This window comes from Spermophilus citellus, assembly GCF_964194105.1.
Source record: "Spermophilus citellus genome assembly, chromosome: 7".
Taxonomy (NCBI): Eukaryota; Metazoa; Chordata; class Mammalia; order Rodentia; family Sciuridae; genus Spermophilus; species Spermophilus citellus.
Window position 1 is genome coordinate 98,623,701 of NC_138188.1, and position 13,611 is coordinate 98,637,311.

General features: G+C 40.1%; 1 protein-coding gene across 1 annotated transcript in view; it reads right to left on the reverse strand.

Moving 5' to 3' along the window:
• The window catches only part of USF3 (upstream transcription factor family member 3), a 48,768-nt gene extending 37,828 nt beyond the window's left edge, over positions 1 to 10,940 (reverse strand). The window contains exon 1 of the mRNA XM_081301628.1: positions 10,637 to 10,940. The gene's annotated coding sequence lies outside the window, so the exon portion shown is untranslated. The remainder of the gene's footprint in view (positions 1 to 10,636) is intronic.
• Positions 10,941 to 13,611: the final 2,671 nt, after the last annotated feature.

A 13,611-nucleotide genomic window follows, 5' to 3' on the forward strand; every position in this document is an offset into this window, starting at 1 on the left:
TTTTTCAATCTTACTCATGAATGTCCCTTAGCAATTTTAAGAAACATACTGCAGTGGACATTTATATTTTCCCCTCTTCATTTCATGAAAACCCCAAACTGTCACTGATGTAACCTCTCCAAAAGATGGCACTTGTGCTTTCAGTGCCAGGTTGTAGCAGGTCTTGGCAAGTGACTTTCTTCCAGCCACACAGTTTGGTATCAGGTTGGGTGAATTAGAACAAAGGTAGGACTTTCTTTGATGGTGTGGAAAATTATACTTTTTCTTTCTGATTAAAAGAGAAAGCATGTAATTCCAACTTGTAGACATCTTGCAAAAAAGGGAAGCCAGTGTAAGGATAAAATAGACCTTCAAAGAAGAGCAAAACAGAGACAGAGAAATGGAGTCACATACTTATAATCTAAAATATCCTAACAGTAACCCCTTGGAATCCACAGGAGATTGGTTCCAGGACCCTCCATGAATACCAAAATCAGAGAATGCTCTGGTCTATTATATGAAATGGTGTAGTACTTTCATATAATCTAAGTATATCCTTTTGGATACTTTTAAATCACCTCTAAATTACCTATAATACAGAATACAATGTAAATGCTATGTAAATAGTTGTTCTTTATCATTTAGAGAATAATGAAAAACATGTCCATTAGAGATACAATTTGTTTCTCTGTTTTTTATTTTTAATTATGATTTTTTCGTGTGTGTGTGTGTGTGTGTGTGTGTGTGTGTGTACTCGAGTGCATGTGTGGGGCCTCACATGTGCTAGGCAAGAGCTCTCCCACTGAGTTACATTCCCATTCCTTTCTGAATATTTTTAGTTGGTCAAATCTCTATATATAGAACCTACAGATATAGAGAACAAATGTATTAAAATTTAAACCTTTTTCCCCCTATTAAACCTGTATTTATTGTCTCCTCTCTTTCCACTACTAAAGTTTCAACATATTCTATCACCCACCAACTGTCTTCCATTCACCTCAGAGGGACTTATTAAAATTGTCTGGAATATAGTACTAGAATGTTAATTCCCCTCATGGATCTGTACACCATGCCTCAACAATGCATCATTTTCTTCTTTTCCTTTTGCACCATATTTTGTAAGAATTCCTTGACTTGATTTTCTAGTTCATTAATTTAGTCATCTGTTAACAACCATGCTGCCATTTAGCCTACTACTTTAAGTTTTTCTCAAAAAATCAGATTGAATTTCCAAAAACTTTCTTTTTCTCATTTCTCTTTCACAGCACACGTTGCTATTTTGTGGAAATTATATTCTCTCAAATCTTTGAAGATATTTTTGAACAAAAAAAAATTGTTTTTTGTCTAAAACATTCAATTTATTTTCTCAAAGTTTAGCTCCTCTGTTTGGTGAGTGTGATGTCTCTTTCATTCTGTTGATTTTCCTTAAATATATTGTGATTCTGAATTCAATTAATCAGATTGGTGGCTAATATTGGTTTCCCCAGCACAGTGGGTCCCAACTCTAGCTGCACTATGACAATCGCCTTTAAATAAATAAATAAATACTTAGGTAATTTTTTGTTTTTATTCGCAGTGCTGGGGATTGAATCCAGGTGTACTCTACCACTGAGTTACATTTATATTCCCTGCCTTTTAAAATTTTTATTTTGTGACAGAGCCTCACTAAGTTGCACAGGCTGGCCTCCAACTTGTGATCCTTCTGCATTATCTTCCCAAGTTGCTAGGATTAGGATGTATACCAATGTGCCAAACTCCCTAGGTTATTTTAATGTGCACCTACCACTACACAACTGCTTCACTTTTGTGTGAAAATCATTCCTCCCTGCCATGAAGGAGCATACTGAGTGTAAGAGTTCTGGCTATCAAAAGTATCATATAAAAATAGAGGTGTGCAGCCATGAGATGCCTCTGAAGGAAAGAAATTCACATTCACAATAGCAACCAGTTCTCTCTGGTACCCTGGTGTTCACTTTGGCCCTGAAGCCCTTGTTGGAGATAATCCAACCTATATAAGCATGTTCTAGCAGTCTTTGATACAGCTGTTCTCAAATATGACAATTAATGTTACCTGGTAGCTTTTGGCCACCCTCAATCCATTGTGAATTTTGAATTCTTTGAGCTCTGGGGCTTACCAGAATTGTACTGGGAAAATTCTTTCCTATTTAAGCCTGAATTAGGTTGTCTATTTCTCCACACAGCACAGTTTTGCAATCAATCTGAATTTACATACAGTGTTTTTCACAAATTCTTCAAAGTTTCTGATCTGAACATGATACTCTTCCCAGTTTTTTCAAAATTATGGTATATCCTTATTTTCTTACTTTTTGTGGCCTAACTAGAATTTTTCATTATGTAAGTTCTTTTAGAAGAAGACAACTTTGTCTTAGAATCTCAAGGGCCTAATACAATGTTTGCACAGTTGTGTTACTCAATTGTTTGGTGAATAAACAATGCACCTCTATAACTAATATAGCTAAATTCCTAAATATAAAGTATTATTATGATCATTAATAAGCTTCCTTTGTTGTGTAACTGACTCTAGTATTACTATGATAGTGAGCTTTCTGTCACTGTGACAAAATGCCAGAAGAAAATCAACTTATAGGAGGAAAGATTTTATTTTAGCTTATAGTTTCAGAGGATTTGATCCATGTTCATGTGGCTCCATTGTTTCTGGGCCTGTGGTGAGGCAGAATATCATGGTGGGAGTGGGAAGTGGGTGGTACAGCAAAGCTGTTTACTTTATGGTAGATAAAAGAGAAAGAGAGGAAGGGGCCAGGGCCAAAGGAAGGACACACCCCAAGGACCTACTTGCTCCAAGTAGCTCCCCTCCTAAGTTTCCACCACCTACCAAATTATGAGTCCATAAATAGATTAATTCATGGACAAGATTGGAGCTCTTATTACCCAAATCTTCCAAAGGCCTCACCCACAAACACTGCTGCACTGAGGACCAAGCCTTCAACATAAGAGTCTTTAAAGCACACTGCATGTCTAAACCATAATAGTCAGTTAATTCCATGTTTAACTCCTGGATCTTATGCTAGTCCTCCAGGATCATCTTCCAATAACGTTTCTCTGTTACTGAGGGCTCTGTGCAGAAGAGACCCATTAGAAGTCATTCAGCAGTCGGTGTCTATATTTTATTACTTAATCCTAGAGTAATGGTTCCAAAATCTGATTAATCATTGGATCACTAAGATCTATTTCCAGAGATTGGTTTGCAGATAGTGTCCTTGAGGACAGGCATTTGAGCGTGTTTCATTCACTGATGTATTCTAAGTGCCTAGAACAATACTAGACACATAGTGGGTATTTAATAAGAATTTGCTGAATGAATGACTGGGTTGGAACATGCAGGAATTTTTGTAAAGCTCCTAAAATGGAGCCAGGCATGGTGGCATGCACATATAGTCCCAGTTATCCAGGAGACTAAGGCAGAGAATCCCTTGAACCTGAGAGTCAAGGCCAGCCTGGAAAATATTAAAACTAAACAAAAAGAAAAAAAACAAACAAAATAAAACACTAAAATGATTCTGAGGCACAGTCACTGTAGTAATTAATACAACTAATGTCAGTCCTTCATGTATCCTTCACTCCACATCAATGAATGATATAAAGAGATGGGAATAGCCTTTAATGTCACACTCAAGAAAAAATGTACTATTTGGTTTTGAAGTAAGTATTCTTCAGCAGCCTCACATTTAAAAGTGGGACAGTCTCATCAAGCCTGAGAGGACCAATAGGAGTTCACATAATAATATATTTAATGGATCTAGCAACGTCCCTAGTATATAGCAGGTGTTAAACATGTTAGTTGCTCTTCTTCCTTTTCCCCCAACTGATAGAGAAGATGAAGATCATCTAGTATGAATTCCTAAATTGGATCCTATGATTCCCCTAAGAAACCCTGTTTATATCTCAATATCTGTTCTTTCAACTATCCATACCTTCCTAAAGCTAACTCTTTGATCCATGAACAGGGACTCTATACTTGTTTTTTCTTCTTCAGCACTTTATTTTCTCCTTATTCATATATTTTTTGCTTTCAAAATGAAAAGATTTTCCTCATATTAAACAAAAACTGTCTGTCTACCACTCCATTTCATTCTACTCCTCCTTAAAAACTTCTGACTTTTCTTCATTAGCCTCCTAAATCCATGACAGTGTGCCTTTTAAAGGCTCCAACAAACTGAAACTGCTTCCTTAGAGGACAGGGACTATTTTTCACCAAAGATCTTTTGTCTATTTTCAATCTTCTCTCGGTAGCATTTGTGCTATTGATATCTCCCTTTCCTTGAAATACTCTCTCCTTAGCTTGTCATCTTCTTATCCAGTTATGCACCCTCTTCTTTAATATGAATCTTTTTCTTTCTCATTTTGAGTTCCCAGTCTTAGTGCTCTTTTTTGGTTTGTTTTCTCCCTAAAAAGTTTTCACTTTTTTCTGTGTAAAGGTCATTGTATTTTATAATAAAATTACTTTTTTTAATTGATTTTATTTTTTAAATACACGACAGCAGAATGCATTACAATTCGTATTACACATACAGAGCACAATTTTTCATATCTTTGTATATAAAGTATGTTCACACCAATTCATGTCTTTATGCATGTACTTTGGGGTTTTTTTGTTTGCATTACAATTCTTATTACACATATATACCATAACCATTGCTGACGCTGACTTTTGGTACTTATAAATATACAAAAAGGGAGCATTCACTGTGATGTATTCATGTATATGTACATAGCATAATTTTGTCAGTTTCATTTGCAGTTCCTCCCTTTCCCTCTTCCTCCCCCAAATGCTCTATTTCTCCTCCACTGATCTTCCCTTTATTTTTATGGTATCTGCTCCCTACCTACCCCCCAATTTTTCCTTATTTTGCTCTAGCTTCTGCATATGAGAGAAAATATTCCAGTCTCTGACTTTCTCATTGTAGTTATTTCACTTAGCATGATTTTCTCCAGTTCCATCCATTTATTACCAGTAAATGCCATAATGTCATTCTTCTTTATGGTTGAGTAAAAGTCCATTGTGTACATATCCATTCATCTGTTGATACTTATCTGGGTTAACTCTCTAACTTGACTATTGTGAATTGTGCTTCTATAAACATTGAGGTGGTTGTATCATTACAGTATGCTGATTTTAGTTCTTGTGGGATAGCTGGTTCATATGGTGGTTCTATAAAATAAAACTACTTTTCAACTCTGATCTTGCTCCAAATCTTTGGTTAGGCAAAATTCCCTTTGGAAAATTTCATTTCAAAACAAATAAACAGGTCTGCCTGAAACACATGAAATTGTGTTTTATCTTAAGAGACCTACTTCCGAATTCTCAATTTTAATCAGTGACATCAAACTTTAACCAACAATTCCACATCCATGAATTCAACTAATCTCAGACCAAAAATATTGAGGGGGAGGTGTCTGTTTTTCTTATCCCCCAAACAATACAATATTAACCATGCACTGAATAATGATGTGTTGATCAATAACAGCTTACAAATACAATGGTGGTCCAGATCATACTGGGACTAAAAAATTCCGTTGCCTTGTATTTATACTGTAACTTTTCTATATTTAGATATGTTTAGACAAATATTTATCATTGTTATAATTGCCTATAGCATTCAGCAGTGTACAAGTTTGTAGCCTAAGAAAACAGACTACAAATGTGGGTCTGTGTAAGTACATTCTATGATGTTCACACAATGATTAAATCACCTAATGACATATTTCTCAGAACATATCCCATCATCAAGCAATGAGTGACTCTATCTACATTATAAAAGGCATTATAAGTAACAGAGATGATTGGAAGCATACAGGAGGATGTGTAATAGGTTATATGTAAATAATACATTGTTTATATGTGACTTGAGCATCCTTGAATTTTCCTATCTGTTGGTTGGGGGGCAGTCCTGAAACAAATCCCCCACAGATACCAACAGACAACTATACCATTTCCTACTGACAACTGCATCACATCCAAACTGTGGGTCCTGGTTTTTTTTTTTTTTTTTTTTAAAGAGAGAGTGAGAGAGGAGAGAGAGAGAGAAGAGAATTTTTAATATTTATTTTTTAGTTCTCGGCGGACACAACATCTTTGTTGGTATGTGGTGCTGAGGATCGAACCCGGGCTGCACGCATACCAGGCGAGCGCGCTACCGCTTGAGCCACATCCCCAGCCCGGTCCTGGTTTTTATAACTCTGTCTTCTTCACTGACCAGTCTCACCCATCCACTTCCACCTATGTACTGTTATAACACATGGAGAAACAGGGTTAACTCTCCCCTCCTCTCCAATTCAAATAGGTTCTTCCCCATGCTCCTTATCAACAAGTTCACTTTTTTGCCAAATTCACGCTATTCTCTCATTGATATACCCTTTCCACTTTGTTCTGCTTACTCAAATCCCACCAGCAAGTTTGTCCTCATCTATAAAACCTCCCCAGATTTCTAGCTAACACTAACCCCTTTCTATACTCTAACTACTTGACAAACTTGCTATATAATCTCTTTTCTCTCATATATTATTTAGTGTTTTTTCATTAAAATAGATCCTTATTTGATTTTTTTCCACTTAAAAGCCTAAACTATTTTTCCCCCTGAACTTCTAACTAAGTGTTCCCTTTCAATTTTCCTTCCAACCATCAGGCTTCTTAAACAACTAGTTTACACTCACCGTTCCCTCTTCCTCATTTCCCATTTACTCTTCAACCAGCTGTCATCTAACTTTCATTTCTAAAAACTGCTTACACCAAGCTCACCAAAAGACTACAATGCCAAACCTAACGAGTCTGTAGAAAATACCTGTTGTTTGGCTCTTCTGGTAATAATACCCTATTTTTCTTTTGGAGAGCTATCTGCTCCATCTCTGAGTTCTGATGGAACTTCATATGGGCTCACCTCTGGGGTGGGAACATAGCTGACCAATAACACTTTTACACAAAAAAGAAAGCTAGCTGGGTCTAAGTTAATCCCACAGACTAACATGATCCCCAAAACTTCTGTTCTCAGACATTCCTGAGGCTTCAGTATTCTGCCTTCTTTCATTTCATTGAGTTTACCCAGTATGTACCCATAAGTCTCCATTTTCAGCTTAAGTTAGCCAAATCAATGTCTATTGTTCACAACCAAAAAGAATTGGTCCTCAAAGTGGTACAGAGGTAGAAGTGGTTATCTCTCACAGTTACATCACAATTTTCCCCGCTCTGGCCTTTCTCTTAGCTAATATGAGAATGCTTTCACCAGGAAATCCCAAGATGGCTTCATTAATAGGGAAGTAAGGCTATCTGGGTCTCCTCATGCAGCCAGCCAATAGATAAAAGGGAAATTACAAAGAGCACATACAGAAACTGGAGGAATCTTAGGGTACCTCTTTGTACTAAGACTAGCAGTGAAGTTACCAGAAGATGACAGTTTTTCAAAAAGGCAAAATCTGCAAGGGCTCAGACCCCTCAGAAACAAAAGTTTATAAACCACATCTGTATGACTCCAAAGTCTAAGCCTTTAACACTCCACTTTCTAGTGATATCAATCTACCTGCAGGTACTTAATCAAGGAATGTCTTTCTCATTTCCATGCTTTTATACTGTTCCTTTGAATTGAATGCCCCTATCGATTTTCTAATGGGAACTTCTACTGTCCTCTTTTGAAACTTTCTCTGATCCCTAGAAGTTGGATTAGATACCCTTCCCCATAGTTCCAAACATCATGACATAAAGTTTTAATATGAAATATACTCTATATGCTAATTAGTTTTCCCCATTAGACTATAAGCTTCTAAGTGGTAGAAATCACATATATTATATTTGTGTTCTCAACATTTAGTACTCAGTGCTAAGTGTAATCAATGTCCTTTGAAAGAATATCTAGTCTTTGCTAATTTTTCAGTATAATTATTACATCATAAATCTTGCATACATAGGTTTAATTTAGCATCTTATGTAGTATTCCCCAATTCTCCCAATAAGTCTGAAAATATCTTATGAGTCAAGTTTACTACTTTATGTCTTCTGTATTCTCTTTAGCACCTAATAGTGTTGGGCACATGGTAAGTATTCAATAAATACTTGATGAACTGAATTAAAAACGCAGTATTAGCACATTAATAGGAGTAACTTATCATGTCCTACTGATCTAATAAAAAGATCTGGCCTTCTGAAGTACTGCAATTGTACCCACATGGCAAATTTAATGAGAAAAAGAAAAATTATCCAATTGGACAGTTAACAGCTTTTCTCTTAGCAAGAATTCCACAAATATTTTATGGATAACAAGCTCAGAGCAAAAGATTCAAGGTGCATATGCCTGTGCGGCGCGCGCGCGCACACACACACACACACACACACACACACACTGAGGTTGTTCCAAAGGTTCACAATGGAACACAGTAGGGGCACACAATGAAGACCTGCATTAGAAAAACTATAATATTTGCCTAGCAATTTGTATATTATTCTAGAAGTATGGGAATTTTCAGCCCTAGTACCGCTGAACAGAATCACTGGAGATTTTTAAAAAATGTGCTCAAGGTCAAAAGTAACCTTCACTCCAGGTCAAAAGTAACTTCTAAGCTGGGTATAGTGGTACATGCCTACAATCCCAGCAACTCAGAGGCTAAGGAAGGAGGATCATGAGTTCAAAAGCCAGCTTTAGCAACAGTGAGACACTAAGCAATTCAGTGAGAGCCTGCCTCTAAATAATATACAAAATAAGGGTTGGGGATGTGGCTTAATGGTTGAGTGCCCCCGAGTTCAATCCCCAGTACCCACCCCCCCACCCCCCCAAAAAGGGCTGGGGATTTGGCCTAGTGGTTATGTGCTCCTGGATTCAATCACTGGTGGTTAAAAAAAGAGAGAGAGAGAGAGAGAGAGAGAGAGAGAGAGAGAGAGAGAGAGAGAGAGAAAGAAAAAAGAAAGAAAGAAAGAAAGAAAGAAAGAACAGAAAAAGAGAGTAACTTCTGGGAGGAAATGTCATGAGTCTTAAATTTTAAAGTCACACAAGGTGATGTGCAGTATAGTTTCAAAACCACTGGAATAAACAACAGAAAGATAACATATGTGAGATATGGTTAAGACTCAAGCTTGACTTAAGACTGTTTTTAAGCGACAGTGTTGGGCTGATTACCTGTTGAAAGTTATCTTCTAACCTAAGTTAAAACAGTCTGTTTTCTTCATGTTTCTTTCCCCCTGTTGACAGGCAAAGCTATGAATACAGAAAAAGCATCCACCAATTTCTCATAGACAGCTGGTTCACTGGCTGTATGGTCTGCAACTTTAGAAATTCACTTCTGTGATTTCAATTCTAAGCTGCCTTTGCATCCCTGCAGTGCAGTGCTTTCATATTTGGGAATGTTCTAGGCTGCACCCATGTGCAAATTTTATAAAACTTCTCAAATACAAAAAGAATCTAATACCAAAGGATACAAAAGTCATACTGCTTAGATTACAGCAAAATGTGAGATAAAGTATTCATTCTTGTAGTGCTTGGAAACATTATATCACTCCTGGTTTCAGAAGTCCAGTGATTACAATGTATTTTACTTATTCTGTAACAAATACTTTCAGAGCACTTCAAATAAAAGGAAACACATGTATCCTACATAGCAACTCAGACATTTAAACTAGAGTCCTACAAGGGAAGGAAAAAGTCAAGACGATAAAGAGTGTGACAGCCTGTTGATCTTTCAAAAAGCAAGTCTTTTTGCTTAAAGCAAACGTGGGGAAATGCTCCAGGGTCCCTATTCCTCACCATAATTTTCACTCAAGAAATCTGTACATTGTTTATAAGTAAGCAACTATATTCTTTACCTGAAGTTGGTCAAAACTGTCTTGCTTTGTGCGGTGTTAGTACACTGTATCTGCTTGGCAGAAATGTTATCTGCACATCAGTTAGGATTTGGTATGTGGGCTTATTATTCGTTTATTTCCAGATAAAGTAAATGAATACAAAAACCCATAACACAGCATAAAAGAGTGGGTTGAGTTGGAAGAGTGAGTAGGAGAGGACTCAACAATCAAACTGGTGAACCTAAACAAGGGCCCAGAAACCTCGTGTTTCTTAGAGAAATAAAGAAATAGATTGAAGAGTTGATCATCTGCTTATACCCCTCCTATTCGGAAAGCAAAAGATAGATAGGCTTCTAAAAGGAAAATGCAAGCTTAACTCTTCGACACAGGGGTGAGAGTTAAAAAGCAAGCCATACGACTTTGACGAGGAGGTCCAAAGGAAAGTCTGAGGGCAAGGAAAGACGGGGAGATGAAGGAGGCAAGAAAAGGTGACTGAGGCAGGCAAAGGCCATCCTGTGTGAACCGGCTGCCAGGCTCTTTATGCACCCAGGACCACATGGGGCCTCTCTCGACCCGCGCGCGTCTGTGGGCCGGGGCGCAGCAACCAGCTTGGCACCGCGAGCGCCAGGAAGACTGGCTGAAGAGGGGTGCGCGCACCTCCAGCGCTCGCACGGGGCCCGGCTCTGCACACAGGGGTCCCCAGGAACAAGGCACACTTTGCTCAGCTCTCGCCTCTGGGAGCATAGAAGGGGGTGGGTGGAGCTGAGCCCGGAGCCGCCCCCCGGAGCCGCCCCCGCAGCCCCGGCCCCCGCGCCCCGCCCCGGCTGTCAGCGGCCCCCTCCCGCAGTCACTTACCCGCGGGCTGCGTGATCTCAGCCGCAGTAGTGGCGGCAGCAGCGGCGACCCCCGCCTGGGTCATGATCCCAGGCGGGGAAAGCAGGGGTGTCTGACCGCTCTAGCGAATCTCTGTGTCCGCGGCCGCCGCCTGCTCCTTCGGGGCTGGGGGAGCGCGGGCCCAGGCCCTCCTCTCCCCCCGCCCCCGCCGCCTCTTCTTGCGGCCACCGCCGCCGCTGCGAGCCCGAGCCCTCAAGGCCGGAGACCCGGCGGCAGAGCGGCCTCAACTTTCCCAGCCCCCCTCCCCCCGCCCCTCCCCGCCCCTCCCGAGGCCGCCGCTCAGCACCAGAACAGCCTACCCTGGGTGCACTTCGCTCCCGCCCCTGTAACGGAACTCGCCAATCCGGAGCCGGTAAGGTTACTGTGGTGGCCAATCAGAAGCAGGAACGCCGTTGCGCTGGGCTAGAGGCTGGCAGGAGGTGGAGGAAAAACCGAGGAGCGAACCGGCCTCGGGCTGCCCAATGAGGAGAGCCGGGGGGCGGAGGTGTGCAAGTTGGGTTGAAGGAACAGGAAATATTCTTAAAGGTAGAGTGATGGGCAAGAAGGAAAGCCAGTACGTGATTGGGAAAGAGGTGGGCCTGGTTCCTTAAAGGGGACGCCTTGAGAACCCAGAAAAGAAGATGTTTTAAGAAACTTCTTTGTGACCTGGTCTCTGTTCTGCTTTTCACGTCTTTCAATGGGAGTGTGGAAGTGGAGAAAATGAAGAGGAAGAGGGCACGGAAAGCTTTCGAAATGATTAGAGAGCTCCTCGTAAAATAGAAGGCAAGAAAGGAAAGAGGATGTCTCCATAAGAAGGTGGGGGAAAAAATAAGACAATTCAGAGGTCTCTGATTTCCCTTTCACTGCAAGATCCTTGCCGACCTAACACTACTTGAATTCGTAGGCTGTGATTTCCTGCTGTTTTGTATCTGAAACATCGTTAAGATTCCTGTGAACTAGAGATGGTTATGTTCAGAAATGCCCTGTGGATCTCCCAGCAGAGGCAAGAGAGTGTTGGCATTGAGTGATGAAGTTTGGAAACCCAAGCTTAGGTTACTAGACTTGTTTCTGGAAGTGTAGGGCCGCCCATATGGAATGGAGACGTGAGGGTCCCCTAACAACACGGTGGATTTGGAACCCTAGAACCGTGGTCACAACTCCCTTTTCCTAGTTTTGCTTCATATTTCATAAACCCTCTCGTCCTGAAATAGGTGTCCACCACCTCGTGGCGTTGAAATATTTCTGGGCTCTTCCACAACTAGATTTCTGAAATGTCTCTGATCTTAGATGTCCCTGAGCTGGACCAGTTAACTTCCAGAACGTACACACAGCGCATGGCTTAATGGGAATTTCTATAGAGTCTCTTTACATAGGAAGGAGAACTTGCATTGAGAAAAAGGGTAAACAGTTCCCCATCTTATGTTTGTAAAACAGTTTGAAAAGCTGTGATGAAACAGGCCATTAAGGTTGCCAGAAAACTATGGCACCAATAGAGTCTGGAAATTTTTTTAGCCTTTGAATGGATTTGGTACTCCCAGATTCAAACTGCCAATCAGAAAGACCCTATGATTCAGAGCTATAATAGTAATGTCAATAACACCACCATGAAATTGTGTAATGTTAATGTGTCTAAAGTAAACCACACAAGTAGTCTTAATTTTGAAAGCAAGATTTAAGAGTTTTGTGGGATTTTTGTCGTTGTTGTTTGAAACACCACTAAAAAATACATATTAATTACCATTCTGATAGGATTTAGAAGTGAAGCTAACGGTAGCTTCTGTTTGATAAAGTTCAGAACATTTGCTTTTTAATTTAATCTTCATTTCCTAACTGAAGTCCAGCTTCCAACAAGAGATCTTTTTATTAGCTTTACCCATTCATCATCCCATTTTCAGGTTAGCTGGCATGAGCTTATAGTAGTACCTATACTGATAAGAAAATACAGTAGTCAAGTGAAACTGTTTTGTCTCCAGGTCAAGTTCATTTTTCACAAGGACAGAATGAATCTGATTTTCATCTACATGCTTGAGACCCTTCCAAGGCGCTGAAAGATTATTTGCATGATTTACACGGTAGCGCTTGCATCCCCAGCTTCATTTCATGACATTTCTTTTTACCTAGGCGATGAACTGCGGGAGGGGGCCACTGAGAGCCTGGACAGAGACAGCACCTTTCTCAGCTCCACTTATCCACTCCTTGCTCCTAGAGGTTAGGGCTGAGTAAAATGTGCCTCCTTCCTGAAGACCCCTATGTGCAGAGCCCAGCCCAATGCGAATGTTGGAGGTGCACGTAGCCCCTCCTCTGCCAGTCCTCCTCGCAGCGCTAGCGGTGCCAGGTTGGTTGGGAGCTTGCCCTGCGCCCTGGCCGGGCAGCCAGGTTCACACCAGATGGCCTTTGCCTGCCTCTTTGACTTTTTCTTGCCTTCTTCATCTTCCCTTCTTCACGTGCCCTCACACTCTTCCTTGGACCCCCTCGTCAACGTTGTGTGGCTTGCTTTTAACTCTCCTGTGTCAGAGAGTGAATTGGATTGGGTTTTCTTTTTAGAAGCCCAACTTCTGCTTTCCAAAAGAGCTGGGGAATTCTTAAATCCACTTCCCTGTTTTCCGAAGGAATCGCCAAACTTTCCCAAAGTGCTCCTGTTACTTATTTCACATGCTCAACAGCAATATATGAAGGTTTGATAGTCTACATCATCATCAACATTTGATACTGTCAGTCTTTTTTAATGCCAGCCATTATAGTGTATGAAGTGATATCTCATTGTGATTTCAGTTTTTCATATCTCTAGTAACCATTAGCCCATTTTAAACCAGGGATGCTTGTTTCATAATTGACTTCAAATGTCTTTATGTGTTCTGGATACAAGTCCTTTCTCAGATATTTTATACAAATATTTTCATCCAGGTTGTGGAATGCCCTTGAAAACAAAACCAAAATAGCTTTATTAAAATATGATG